Source organism: Coffea eugenioides, chromosome 6 (assembly GCF_003713205.1).
Source record: "Coffea eugenioides isolate CCC68of chromosome 6, Ceug_1.0, whole genome shotgun sequence".
Lineage (NCBI taxonomy): Eukaryota > Viridiplantae > Streptophyta > Magnoliopsida > Gentianales > Rubiaceae > Coffea > Coffea eugenioides.
In genome coordinates this window covers 24418312-24432086 of record NC_040040.1, presented here as the reverse complement: position 1 = coordinate 24432086, position 13775 = coordinate 24418312, and positions in this window count along the sequence as shown.

Here is a 13775-nt window from a genome sequence, read left to right as displayed (position 1 = left end):
TTCGCCCAAATCCTTTCTAACCTAGGCTCTCATTTCTTTTGTATCCGGGTGCAAGAATCCCATCTAAGATAATTCACAACTCGAGCCGGCCGGTCCCAAGAGTAAATCATCCCTATTAAAGATTCCTTCCCGATACACATGTCTATCTTCCTCAAGTTCCATGATAGAGATTTTTACACTTATAACATGCACCGTTCATAACTTATACCCAAGAAAACACGTAATCCTTTAAACACATTCATAAAGTAGGTCCATAACACCACTTGGCCCAAGCTCACTCCACGCAGAGACCACGCGAAGCAGCTCTGATACCACATGTGACAACCCCATCTCACACAAAGGCGAACCAAAGGGTTCGGCGGACTGCATGCCCAGCTCTCGCCAGAACTACGGAGTCGATGCACACAAACACAATATAGTACGCGTGATAGGACCCAAAGAAAACGAATAATCGGAAACTACTAATGTGAGAACATGCTTACCAAACCATAAAATCATAGTCTCAACGGAATACATTTAATATACAAGGTTAAACACTTATACATGTATTTACATTGGAGTTTTGAACAAATTAACATACAGTGCAATCCAAGGTATTCATACTACACAAAATACAATTAGGTTTTCGTTTCCAAAAGAGCTTAACAACATGACATATATACTAGATTGCCCCTTTTCTTTCAAAACCGTGATTCCCAAGTTTGTCCCCTGTAAGGAAAACAAAGGTAACAGAAAGGGGTGACTTTGCGCTCAATGAGGTACCAAACATATAGGGGAAAAATCATGATTTTTCACGTTTAACCAATCAGATACATATACCAGATATAAAGGAAAACAGTTAGACACAGTGATTCAAAGGGAAAGGATACAAGTGGCTCTCAGGAGCCAAATTTCCATTTGCAGTACTTGATCCGAACCCGTTGACTCTCCGTCAACGTAAATGGAACCAACATATCCGTAGACCCCACTTTACACCAATTTTTCGTCCACCAAACATACCCCTACCGGGCCCGAAAGCCGAACAGGAACAGTAATGGTAATACTCGAGTATACCGGAATCAAGAGTCTCAATACCCAAAGATTCCCAGAATAGACTACCGTGGGTCGTTATCTAATCGACCAGGCCCTTGCCGGTCCGACTTGAGTAACAAGCCACAGGTGTTGAGCTCAGAGGTCACAGAAAGGTCGTTGGATACCAGCCTCTAAACGACGTCCGAACAGGCTCAGATACAGTTAACAGATTATACACAGTAAATAGGCATACAGACAGACAAGAGAACGAGTGTGATAAAGTACACCCTCGTTTCAAACAGATGATACAGTCATTCAAATCATAGATTGCAGGTGCAGAAACCAAGTTAAGCAAACAAATGAGGGGAGTGGTACACTCACCGGTTCCAGTACAGATACTTCAAAAGTTTTTACCCAAAGTGGCTTTAATCGCCAAGAAACCCTAAAATAATCAAGATAAAACAATTATAGTTCACACATCCGTTAAACCAGCAAATGAAATGCATAAAAGAGGGTCGACTACATGTCGTACGCCTTTCCAGGTTAAGTACTAGTACAGAAGAATAAAAATATGATTTTTTAGTAAAAAGATAACAGTTGGTCCTAGGGTTACAAACAACCCTCAAAATCCATCATTTTTACTAAGATCAACTCAACTTGAAGGAATCGCGTAGCCCTAAAATTTTGGGCAGCATGCCCTCTGTATTTTGCTATATTCTAGCCATTTATGGAGCAAATCAAAGTTTTAACGGTTGGTTTACAAGATCAAAGCAAGGAATGGAAGGAATAAGTGAAGGCTTTCTTTCTTTTTTTTTCTTGTGAAGCTCGGCCAAGATGTTCAAAGAATGAAAATGATTTTTGGCCAATTTTGGGTTTTAGTAAAGTTAGTGAATAGTGGTCAAAATCCAAGAACCAACCACATCGCGACACCTAGCACCTTTTGAGTTAAAACATATCCTTTTGTCTCTCCAAGATTAATCCAACTAAGTAACCACTAATTATCTCTTAACACCTAGTAAATTCATCCCTGTATACAAAACTTAACCAAATTTTCCAAATTTCTCTCACTTAACGCACTAGCGGGTCCCACGTCCACTATACGCTCCAAACTTAATATGCACTAACTTATATCAGAAAAATATTTTAAAAACTCTATTCACTTATAAAACGTTTGGAAAAATCAATATAATAAGGTATAATGAAAAAAATGCATACGAGAAAATAAAATAAAATAATATAAAAATAAGGGAAATATACGGTCCTCACACTCTTTCCCCCTTAAAGAAATTTCGTTCTCGACCAGGCCCTTGCCGACCCGACTTGAGTAACTAGCCACTGGTGTTGAGCTCAGAGGTCACAGAAAGGTCGTTGGATACCAGCCTCTAAACGACGTCCGAACAGACTCAGATACAGTTAACAGATTATACACAGTAAATAGGCATACAGACAGACAAGAGAACGAGTGTGATAAAGTACACCCTCGTCTCAAAGAGAATAAACCGATGATACAGTCATTCAAATCATAGATTGCAGGTGCAGAAACCAAGTTAAGCAAACAAATGAGGAGAGTGGTACACTCACCGGTTCCAGTACAGATAGTTCAAAAGTTTTTACCCAAAGTGGCTTTAATCGCCAAGAAACCATAAAATAATCAAGATAAAACAATTATAGTTCGCACATCCGCAAACCCAGTAAATGAAATGCATAAAAGAGGGTCGACTACATGTCGTACGCCTTTCCAGGTTAAGTACTAGTACAGAAGAATAAAAATATGATTTTTGAGTAAAAAGATAACAGTTGGTCCTAGGGTTACAAACAACCCTCAAAACCCTTAATTTTTACTAAGATCAACTCAACTTGAAGGAATCGCGTAGCCCTAAAATTTTGGGCAGCATGCCCTCTGTATTTTGCTATATTCCAACCATTTATGGTTTCATTAGTTTTCCTCAAGTCAGTCCAATTCAACACATAAGAATTCTCAATACAATAGCCCTTCAACTAGGCTCAAGTTCATCCAAATACAAAGCAAGTCTAGGAATGCAACTAGAAATCAAGTTTTAAGGACAAAAGCTAAATAGCAGTTTGACGTCTCTTAGCGGAACAGACACAACCGAAGCTACGCTTATCGGATTGGGGTACAATTTATACCGTTTCGAATCTAAGATAAAGGTCTAGAACTTTGATGAAGACCACTCAGTCCAGTTCGTGGTGTATCTAGGTCAAAATTTAAAATTACAGAACCAGCATCTGACAATCAGACTAATTCACCGCACTATGATTGAACGACAATAACTCGGGCTACTGAAGTGCGATTGAGGTGTATCTTTTGGCGTTTCGAAACCAAGACATATACTACATTTCTTATAAAGGCCTCCAAAGCTAAATCAAGCATTTTCAGAGTCAAAAATTGAAATCTCCACGAAGACAGAAAACTGTCCGCGAAAATAGGGCTTATGGGCAGTCAAGGCTATTTCAGTCATTTCACATGCTACGTTGCTCCGATCGAGTTGACATTTTTCAGGCAGATATTTAACATCATTTCCTACAACTTTCTTGTTTTGTGTTAAGCCTAATTCGGCCTCTATCCTAGCAGAACAGGACCGGACAGAACAGGGGTTAGTTGAAACCCTAATCTGGAATTTTCACACCAAACCAGAAATTTTCCACAACCAATCATATCCAACATATAACAACTCCATTTTACACTATAACAAACCATCAATCCACGACTAAACAATAAATATATATATATAACAAAAAAAATGCATAATAAATCAAGAATCCACCAAAACTCCACTTTCAACCATAAAACATACCACAAGTCCGCATTTTTAGCTACTAAAGCCACTAATTTAACCTTATTAAGGACAAAGGAAGAAGTTCTTAGTAACTCACCTTACAACTCAAAAAGATTGCAACTTAACACCTTTTCTTCTCAAACCACTCCACCACTTTCCTTAATCCTACCAAGAGAAGGATTTTTATTGAGCAAAAAAAAGTTTTAACGGTTGGTTTACAAGATCAAAGCAAGGAATGGAAGGAATAAGTGAAGGCTTTCTTTCTTCTTTTTTTTCTTGTGAAGCTCGGCCAAGATGCTCAAAGAATGAAGATGATTTTTGGTCAATTTTGGGTTTTAGTAAAGTTAATGAATAGTGGTCAAAATCTAAGAACCAACCACGTCACGACACCTTGCACCTTTTGAGTTAAAACATATCCTTTAGTTTCTCCAAGATTAATCCAACTAAGTAACCTCTAATTATCTCATAACACCTAGTAAATTCATCCCTGTATACAAAATTAACCTAATTGGTCGAATTTCTCTCACTTAACGCACTAGCGGGTCCCACGTCCACTATACGCTCCAAACTTAATATTCACTAACTTATATCAGAAAAATATTTTAAAAACTCTATTCACTTATAAAACGTCTGGAAAAATCAATATAATAGGTGTAATGAAAAAAAATGCATACGAGAAAATAATATAAAATAATATAAAAATAAGGAAAATTTACGGTCCTCACACTCTCTCCCCCTTAAAGAAATTTCGTTCTCGAAATTTCCTTACCACTACGATCTCTTAAAGTCTTAAATAAACGGCGGATCGTACCTTCTACATCCTCAAACGAGATAGGGATCTGATATTGCTCTAGGGAATACATCCGAGCCGGTACCATCGATCCAGTCTCTTCCCCTTTCGATTGGCCGGGGTTAGTTTTAGTTGGTTGTTGGGTCCCTTTTCCTTTTCGCAATCGAACTGGGCAGTCAGCAATCCGATGATCAGCACTTCCACATCGCAGACACTTTCCTTCTTTCTTCCAACAATTCCCTTCCGTATGATTTGGCCCTCCGCAATATCCACAGGGACCACGAGTAGCAGAGACCGAACCTCCCGGTGGGACACCACTTGACACCCCCAGCTATCGTACTCCCCCGTTTCCCTTTCCAATCTTAGGGGGTGTACTTTTACCCTCTTTCTCGGAGCTACTCCCAGGAAAGCCCCTTTTCTTGGCTTGGAAGTTACTCACCTGTAATCTCGCATTTTCAACCCGCTGGGCTTTCTCCACAGCATCGCTAAAGGCGCTAAGTTGGGCTACAGCTAGGTCATTCTGAATCTCAACATTTAAGCCCTGGACAAAACGCCTTATCCGTCTTTGTTCAGTTACAATCAGTTCGGGCGCAAACTTTGATAATCGAGTAAATTGACTCTCATACTCGGCTACGGTCTGAGTTTCCTGACGAAACCGAATGAATTCATCTTCCATCTTTTCTTGCATTAAGGGAGGGAAAAACTTGGCGTAGAATTCCCTCATGAAGTTTGTCCACGTCCTCGGTGTTTGTTCCCGCTCCCATTTCATTCGAATTACGTTCCGCCAAGAACGGGCGGCTCCATCCAGTTGGAAGACAGCAAACGTGACCTGCCTCTTCTCGGAATAGTGTAAAGCTGCAAAAATGTCTATCATTTTCTCCGACCACCTTTCAGCCACATCTGGATCGGGTCCTCCAAGGAATTTCGGTGGAGAGAACTTTTGAAATCTTTCAAGGGCTCTATCCTCGCCCTCTATATGGTTACCAGGGTTTCCAGGTTGAGGATTAGGGTTTTGGCCCTGGTGTTCCACTACATGGGCTAGCAGATCGGCCATGCGCTGGATAGCAGCGGCTACTTGAGTATTTGGATCGACCCTAGGTTCAAGAGTTGGTTCAGGTATTGGTTCCCGGTTACCCCTTTCATTCGAGGGATGCTTACGTCCGCGCCCACGACCTCGTCCACTACGAGTACCCTCTATTGGACTAATCAATCTAGGGTCGAAACGTGAATATAATATTAAACATATGTAGGCATAAGCAAGTAGCAAGAGGTACACACAGATCAAAAGCATATATATATTGCACAACTGTACCAAACAAGCCACACAGTAGCAGACAATTAGATACAAACATGAGAGATCCATGCTGGTAACGGGGTCATCCAAAAGTACGATAGACAAACCAGGCCAAAAATACAAAGATAACTAACGAAAAGTTTTTCCCCTCTAGGGCTCCGTCCTTAATCTACGAGAACAACACCATTTATATCTTAATCAAGATTGATCACGCTTAACAGCACCCGAACAGACCGCGCGAAGTTCCACAGAATCACATTTCTAGTTCGCCCAAATCCTTTCTAACCTAGGCTCTCATTTCTTTTGTATCCGGGTGCAAGAATCCCATCTAAGATAATTCACAACTCGAGCCGGCCGGTCCCAAGAGTAAATCATCCCTATTAAAGATTCCTTCCCGATACACATGTCTATCTTCCTCAAGTTCCATGATAGAGATTTTTACACTTATAACATGCACCGTTCATAACTTATACCCAAGAAAACACGTAATCCTTTAAACACATTCATAAAGTAGGTCCATAACACCACTTGGCCCAAGCTCACTCCACGCAGAGACCACGCGAAGCAGCTCTGATACCACATGTGACAACCCCATCTCACACAAAGGCGAACCAAAGGGTTCGGCGGACTGCATGCCCAGCTCTCGCCAGAACTACGGAGTCGATGCACACAAACACAATATAGTACGCGTGATAGGACCCAAAGAAAACGAATAATCGGAAACTACTAATGTGAGAACATGCTTACCAAACCATAAAATCATAGTCTCAACGGAATACATTTAATATACAAGGTTAAACACTTATACATGTATTTACATTGGAGTTTTGAACAAATTAACATACAGTGCAATCCAAGGTATTCATACTACACAAAATACAATTAGGTTTTCGTTTCCAAAAGAGCTTAACAACATGACATATATACTAGATTGCCCCTTTTCTTTCAAAACCGTGATTCCCAAGTTTGTCCCCTGTAAGGAAAACAAAGGTAACAGAAAGGGGTGACTTTGCGCTCAATGAGGTACCAAACATATAGGGGAAAAATCATGATTTTTCACGTTTAACCAATCAGATACATATACCAGATATAAAGGAAAACAGTTAGACACAGTGATTCAAAGGGAAAGGATACAAGTGGCTCTCAGGAGCCAAATTTCCATTTGCAGTACTTGATCCGAACCCGTTGACTCTCCGTCAACGTAAATGGAACCAACATATCCGTAGACCCCACTTTACACCAATTTTTCGTCCACCAAACATACCCCTACCGGGCCCGAAAGCCGAACAGGAACAGTAATGGTAATACTCGAGTATACCGGAATCAAGAGTCTCAATACCCAAAGATTCCCAGAATAGACTACCGTGGGTCGTTATCTAATCGACCAGGCCCTTGCCGGTCCGACTTGAGTAACAAGCCACAGGTGTTGAGCTCAGAGGTCACAGAAAGGTCGTTGGATACCAGCCTCTAAACGACGTCCGAACAGGCTCAGATACAGTTAACAGATTATACACAGTAAATAGGCATACAGACAGACAAGAGAACGAGTGTGATAAAGTACACCCTCGTTTCAAACAGATGATACAGTCATTCAAATCATAGATTGCAGGTGCAGAAACCAAGTTAAGCAAACAAATGAGGGGAGTGGTACACTCACCGGTTCCAGTACAGATACTTCAAAAGTTTTTACCCAAAGTGGCTTTAATCGCCAAGAAACCCTAAAATAATCAAGATAAAACAATTATAGTTCACACATCCGTTAAACCAGCAAATGAAATGCATAAAAGAGGGTCGACTACATGTCGTACGCCTTTCCAGGTTAAGTACTAGTACAGAAGAATAAAAATATGATTTTTTAGTAAAAAGATAACAGTTGGTCCTAGGGTTACAAACAACCCTCAAAATCCATCATTTTTACTAAGATCAACTCAACTTGAAGGAATCGCGTAGCCCTAAAATTTTGGGCAGCATGCCCTCTGTATTTTGCTATATTCTAGCCATTTATGGAGCAAATCAAAGTTTTAACGGTTGGTTTACAAGATCAAAGCAAGGAATGGAAGGAATAAGTGAAGGCTTTCTTTCTTTTTTTTTTCTTGTGAAGCTCGGCCAAGATGCTCAAAGAATGAAAATGATTTTTGGCCAATTTTAGGTTTTAGTAAAGTTAGTGAATAGTTGTCAAAATCCAAGAACCAACCACATCGCGACACCTAGCACCTTTTGAGTTAAAACATATCCTTTTGTCTCTCCAAGATTAATCCAACTAAGTAACCACTAATTATCTCTTAACACCTAGTAAATTCATCCCTGTATGCAAAACTTAACCAAATTGACCAAATTTCTCTCACTTAACGCACTAGCGGGTCCCACGTCCACTATACGCTCCAAACTTAATATGCACTAACTTATATCAGAAAAATATTTTAAAAACTCTATTCACTTATAAAACGTTTGGAAAAATCAATATAATAAGGTATAATGAAAAAAATGCATACGAGAAAATAAAATAAAATAATATAAAAATAAGGGAAATATACGGTCCTCACACTCTTTCCCCCTTAAAGAAATTTCGTTCTCGACCAGGCCCTTGCCGACCCGATTTGAGTAACTAGCCACAGGTGTTGAGCTCAGAGGTCACAGAAAGGTCGTTGGATACCAGCCTCTAAACGACGTCCGAACAGACTCAGATACAGTTAACAGATTATACACAGTAAATAGGCATACAGACAGACAAGAGAACGAGTGTGATAAAGTACACCCTCGTCTCAAACAGAATAAACCGATGATACAGTCATTCGAATCATAGATTGCAGGTGCAGAAACCAAGTTAAGCAAACAAATGAGGAGAGTGGTACACTCACCGGTTCCAGTACAGATAGTTCAAAAGTTTTTACCCAAAGTGGCTTTAATCGCCAAGAAACCATAAAATAATCAAGATAAAACAATTATACTTCGCACATCCGCAAACCCAGTAAATGAAATGCATAAAAGAGGGTCGACTACATGTCGTACACCTTTCCAGGTTAAGTACTAGTACAGAAGAATAAAAATATGATTTTTGAGTAAAAATATAACAGTTGGTCCTAGGGTTACAAACAACCCTCAAAACCCTTAATTTTTACTAAGATCAACTCAACTTGAAGGAATCGCGTAGCCCTAAAATTTTGGGCAGCATGCCCTCTGTATTTTGCTATATTCCAACCATTTATGGTTTCATTAGTTTTCCTCAAGTCAGTCCAATTCAACACATAAGAATTCTCAATACAATAGCCCTTCAACTAGGCTCAAGTTCATCCAAATACAAAGCAAGTCTAGGAATGCAACTAGAAATCAAGTTTTAAGGACAAAAGCTAAATAGCAGTTTGACGTCTCTTAGCGGAACAGACACAACCGAAGCTACGCTTATTGTCGCGCCCCACTTTTTGAAAGAATGTAGTGTGGTGTGAGTGTGTGTGAGAGTGAGTAGTGTGTATGATATACATGTGAACGTGTGCGAAATGAAAAGTAAAAGGCCATGGGACTTAAGAATGCGACGATTTGGCCAAACAAAGTTCAAAAAAAAGGGTTTTTTAATGAAACTGGAGTCGCCACTTGGTATAGAGTTAGGGTGTACCAAGTCACCCAAAAATGATTTTTGTTTTTGAATAAAAAAGTAAATAAACCCTTTTAGAGAACTTTTGGGTCTACGTAACCAAAAAGAGGGATCGGGGGTCACATTTGATGAGGGAGAAGGCAAAGGCAAGGCCTAAGGCACTCCCTCACCCTAGCCAAGGCTAGTTGCGTGACTTAACCTAACTTTTCCTAATTTTTCTACCCAAGGTATGTATCGCGTGTTGGATATGTCTATATGAATGCAAAAACCTAGACCTAGGGGGACATGGGGGAAATTTCTCTTCAAAGGTTGAGTGGTGCCAATCACATTAATTGTGAAGCCCAATAATGATCCTTTGGAGAGATCACACATAATCCTAAATGACGTAAAAATGAGTGGAATGCATGCCATGTGAAAATGTGGGTTTGTGTGAAGTGAGAAAAGTGATAAAAATAATAGGATGTAAGTGGAGGTGTGCAAATGTATTTACAAGGTAAGGTGAGTAAAGGATGATAATGTGAAAATAACATAAAGTGCATGTGTGCGAGTGATATAGTATAAAGTGTGAGTAGTTAAGTGAAAACGTCCAAAAGTAGTGTGAAGTGTGAAAAAGGGGATAGAATATAAAGTAGATGTGTATAGGGTAGCGAAATAAGTGAAATGCATGAACCCTAGAGGAATGCATCAAGACGGGAACGGGGAGTCCTAACTTTGTGACTTTAATCTTCCCTTTGATTAGAAGGAAAAACTAGCGTGCTAAGGCTATTTCGTAGCCAAACTCGCTCGTTTCCCTTATCGAAAGGGGACTCTCAAGCAAATGTACCCTATAACTAGCATGAGATGCAAAAACCTGGAATGAAGGGGAAAGGGTTAGAGGAGCATGCCAAATGATAAAAATTAAGAAAAATGCATGAAATGTAGTGAACATGCAAGTATGCACTAACGAAAAGGGACGGCCTATTGGGTCTAGCGTTGGACTAGCCCTTTCTATGAATTCCTACTAGCATTGGGCTAGTGGAAACGGAACAAAGAACCACAACTAGCGTTGGACTAGTGCGGTGACGGGAAAAGGGGCCACAACTAGCATTGGACTAGTATGGTGACGTCCATTCATCCATCACATTCATTCATGACTATAAAAAGCGAGTAGACATGCAAATCACTTATAAACACGTAGCACATAACACTTAGCATGCTCGACTAGATGCAAGAGCCTAATAAAGCACTTAACACATAACACATAGGCATGCAACCAAGCTAATGAATCTATTACATTTGCTAACTAAAACAAAAGGGGAAGGGGAAAATGGACCAAATTGCTCGCCAAGCCCTATCTATTACAAGCCAAGAGGTGTACACATACCCCATAATGAATAACTTAAATAAAAGTAAATGTAAATGAAATAAATGCAAGGAATTAAGGGAAGGCGAGGAAAGCGAAGTAGACATGCATGTTCACATAACAAGTAGGAGCATGTAGGGTCAAAACAAGTGCAAATAAGGGATAGAGTGTACCTCCCTTGCGACGGTAATCAAATGAAGTAAAAATGGCTTCAAAACAATAAAAAGGTCAAGGTACCACTTTATTTAAGAAAAATTGAAAGAAATGGGCAAAACAAAACTCACTTGATCGTAATGTCCCTAAAGTCATGACTTAAGCGCCATTGAAACAAAGCATGGTAGTTAATTGAAACAAACAAGCAATGAAGTTGCACAAATTAAAATTATCAAGGACCAATTTGATGAAATTCTTTAATTGATTGGGTCCTAGTGGAACAAGAAGAGACTTGGGGGGCCAAAGTGCGATTTTTGAAAAACATTTCATGCATGCAACGTGAACTAAAGCCTTCATTACTTCTGCAATTCACTAATGAAGCTTGCTGCAATTTTCTTTTCCAGCCACGGCTTTTCTTTCATCATGCAAACCAGATTTTTGATTCAAATTCAAAGCTTTGATTAGATATTTCTCAAACCAACATCATAACTCTAACTAATCAACAAGCTACTTAACTTTAACTCCAAACAAACAAGAACAATAAAGGAGCTAATGCATTACAGAAATTCTGGACAGACATTCATGCAGAGTGACAGCAATCTGAAATCCATTTTCCAGCTCAAGCATTTCAGATGTTTAAACATTCAAACTCAACACCCAACCTTCCATTTCCTCTCTTCAAAACACAATTAAGCATGCGGCTGAAGTACAAACTCAGAGAGCAGCCACGGAAAGATCAGTAAGAGGAAAAAAATGCAGCAAAGTTCTCGGCAGTTTTCTCATGCTAAGCTTCACTACTTTGCCTTGACAGATTCACAAAGACAGAAAAACATCTTTTATTGCTTCTACTAGGTTCCTGAATGTTGGGTTCAATTTTCTGGTGAATTTTTGAATGCAATCCGAACATAACCAACGGCTCAAACAAACAAAAAAAAATCTGGACTGAAGTAACTAGATTACCAAGCATTTAAGCACAAAAATTGGACGAAAAAGACCATGCAAGCATCGAAGAACAACATTCTGCAATTTTGAAGCAGAAAATTCATGTCAAGCTTCGAACCAAAGTCAGCAGACCCATCACTCAGAACCTTTAACAAACTGAACATTTTGATTAACACAACCCAGTTGCGAACACCAAACCATTAAAAATCAAACGAGGTACCCAGCGAACAACACAGAAACAACAACCAGATTTCTGGATTTATCTTTAACAAGCTCCGCATGAGTCATCTAAATCAAGAAGCTAATCATATCACAGACCCAATCAAACATCACATAACCCTGAATCCAAATCTACAAATTATCCTAACCAAAGCAAGACCATGCAACCCCAGGTTTCGAACAAGAGGATCGGCAAGTTGAAATAGCATGGAGGAACCGGGAATGAATGGAAACAGAGAAAGTAAACAGCAATAACACACAAGAAATTCAAAGCGACGACTCAACAATGAACAAAACTGGAAGGGACCAAGACACCAATCTAGGAGAGTACCTGCCCAAGCTTTTTGAATCACAATCCGGACAGGAAATGTCGTGAACGAGCTGCTGCAATCGTCCCGTTGCGGCTTCGAACTCGTACCCTTGTCGTGAGGAAAAAATTGCAGCTTTTCTTTTCTCCTTTTCAGATCTCTTTCTTTCTTCTCCACGGCAGCCTCTCTTTCTCTTTTGATTTGGCCTGAAGCTCTCTTCACCTCGCTTCTTCCGCAGCCTTTTCACTCAGCCCATCAACCCAAAACTCTCCTTTCTCTCACGTTTTCTTTTTCCAGATTTCTGCAGCCGTCCCTTTTTCTCACGAAGCTCTCAAACTCTCAGCCGTCCACTCTCAGTCTTCCTGCCCTCCTCTCACGGAAGCTCTCTTTTTCGGCTACCCTAGCTATCTCTCCTCTTAGCCCGTTAACTCTCAAAAACTCTCCTGGTTTTTCTTTTGCCTTTCAGCCCCAAAGAACTCCCCTTCTAGCCGTCCCTTCTGTTTTGCTCTCCCTCTTTTGCAGATTTACAGCCGTCACTCTCTATCTCCCAGCCTCTGCTCTCTCTCGCTTTTTCTCACTTCTCAGATTGCAGCCTCACCTTAGCTCTCTATCCGTCCACTCTCTCTAAAACCTCTCCCTTTGCGGCTACTGTTTTTCTCTTCTATTTATATGAGGCACTCAACCCTAAAACCTCAGTCCTTTCTTCTATATTTGTTGCCCAAGGAGCTGCCCTGAGCCCCTCTTTGCAAGCTGCGAAAAACGCAGCTTGCAAGTCGCGTATTACCCTTTTTTTTTTCTTTTTCCCTTCAAGAAAACAAGGAATTTAAATCAAAACAACTAAAGCATATTTTTTTTTTGAATGCTTTTTCTTTTTCTTTTTCTCTTTTTCGAGAAATTCTATGCTAAAAACTTACAAATAAAAATAATAAAATAAAAACTAAAAACTAAAAACTAAAAAATGAATAAAACTTAACACGACAAATAAAAATTAAGACAAAATAGTAAATGCAAATTACACTAAAATTTTGGTGTCTACAGTTTGCCCCTCTTTGTCTGAGTTTTGGAAAAAACTTGAGACAAAGAAGTAGACACCAAATACTTACCTGCATTATTCGGCTGCGAATGATTCCAATGATTGTCGCCCTTGAAACGAGGCCTGATCTCTTTATCAAAATGTTGAAATGGGATTGACCCAAACAGGAATTTAAAACGGGACTGACCCGAACAAGAAATTTAAACGGGACTGACCCGAACAGGAATTTAAAACGGACTGACCCGAACATGAATTTAAAACGGGACTGACCTGAACAGGAATTTAAAACGGGACTG